This window comes from Hermetia illucens, chromosome 2 (assembly GCF_905115235.1).
Source record: "Hermetia illucens chromosome 2, iHerIll2.2.curated.20191125, whole genome shotgun sequence".
NCBI classification, from domain to species: Eukaryota; Metazoa; Arthropoda; class Insecta; order Diptera; family Stratiomyidae; genus Hermetia; species Hermetia illucens.
Window position 1 is genome coordinate 1,980,381 of NC_051850.1, and position 2,000 is coordinate 1,982,380.

Sequence of the window (2,000 nt, forward strand, 5' to 3'; positions counted from 1 at the left end):
GGAAACCTTCAGCCTAGTCTTCTCCGTATACACCTGGCTCAAGATTACTCCGCTGATCAGCGCTCTCGTGCTCTACGGCATATTCCTGGGGAATTCGTTCCTTGCCGTTCCGAAATATTACCCATTTCGGTTCGCCTGGCTCTGCGAAACGTTCCTGAAGAAATGGGTGTCGTTCGTGCTGCACGCCCTCTTGGGATTCCTCACGGCTAGGCTGTACGCTGGGTTTCTGAGCGAGGAGTACAACGTGCTGCTACGTGAATGCTACAAGGGATACTGCCTGAACGAGCGTTACATCTTCCTTGCGCTGGGAGGGGTCTACGCGGGATTGTATTATTTCTCCAAGGAGCGGTTCACTGGGGAGCCGGAGATCATGTTCCCCGTAATTCAAGAGTGCAAGTACGTGAAAAGTCGCTCGCAAATTTATTCGGTGATATACATGTCGTTGATGAAGTCGTTCGTGCCAGTAATGTGCTTTGTGCTCGTCTACTGGGTGGTCAGCTGGACTGCTACCAGCCGAGTCGCGGCAGTGTTCGACGCGGAACCGGAAGAGTCCTTCAGCTCCTTGACTTCCATCATGCTCAGTTTCCACCTCCTGCTGTACACGTGGATTCTCGCCTCGCAGATTCTCTGCAACATGTACTTGCTCTACATCTGCTTCATCATCGTCTTAACCACCGAAGAACACTCATCGAAAAGGGACCCGCGCTAAATCCCCAGGAAGGGGTGACCATCGTCGAAGCGTTGTCGTTGAGCAAAGTCCCAATCGCTCAGCATTTGGCCTCGTTGGACCTTTTCAATTTAGCAACGTCGAAATCTTCCGAACGGCGCCAGCAAATTTTCTCATTGTCGGTTCCCGGGGGACATCCGTACAACTGGAACCAACTTTCCTAAGTATGATCGATGCTTTCACCGATGAACTGACGGAATCTCGCAAAACCGCCCCAATCCAGTCGGCCTACTTCCAGAAGAAACTGCCGGGCCCAATGCCACCTGCCACACTAGAAGCCGAACGGATCCTCATCCGCCAGTACAATGAAAGCTTTGGGATTCGCAACATGATGTCTTCGCCCCCGTGCAGATCACCTCCACCCTCTTGCAATATGACTTCCCCGGCGACGAATCCCTGCGATAGAGTAAACGATACCGTCAACCACATCGGTCAAGTCATAAACGACGCCTGCCGCTCGGCGTTCTACAACATCCCCGGCTTTTACTATCTTTTTGGCGAACAGGTAGGCGCAAAGACTACATTCATCCTAGCTCGCTCGCAGGACATTATTTGGCTAACGCAAGCATTGGCTGGACTGTGCGCTGCGTCTCTTACTGAGGATCGCTTCAGAGTAGTACAGAAAGAGCTTCCGGTAATAATCAAGTCGTTCCTGAGGCTGAAAGCAGAGCTGGACCAGATTTGCAATATGAACTTGAACGGAAAGAAATTGGACAGGAATTACATTGCCTTGCGGAACGCTGTGAAAAGCAGTCTGTACAAGATCTGCACGGTCTTCGGTGACTACTGCTGCGGCGCGTTCAGTGTTATATTAAATATTTGGAGACGTAGTTTTTGTTGTCCCTTAAGAAGTGGGACATGAATCTTCTAGAAGGGCTTTTAACGGGGCACTGTTCCTTAAACTGGAAAAAAAATGTTGAGGAGGAAGAGATGGCAATTCAATAGGCTATCTGCGGTGTTAGTACAATGGGCCTAACAAAAGACCTAGGTGCTTGGAGCTGCGACTCCCCCACTAAACTAAACTAGTCCTGGCCAAAAGCATATGCTATCGAATATTAGCTTGACTTTCCAGCGTCTATAAATCTATTCCTTGATTTCTTCTTGCTGCTGACGAGTGAGTGTTTGCTCTGAATATATCTAAAGTAAAATTACACACTTGATCGTGCTAGCATAACTGACTCTGGGTTCCAAGTCTTCTAATTTCAATCAAGAGCTACCCTGAGATTGCTCCGTTCTTAGTTGCATGCTTTGACAATTGCATCGGTTTAGGAGT

At 49.1% G+C, this 2,000-nt stretch overlaps 1 pseudogene; it reads left to right on the plus strand.

The window, feature by feature from the left end:
* The first annotated feature begins 258 nt into the window (after positions 1 to 258).
* Positions 259 to 1,589, plus strand: LOC119647510 (annotated as a pseudogene).
* Positions 1,590 to 2,000: the final 411 nt, after the last annotated feature.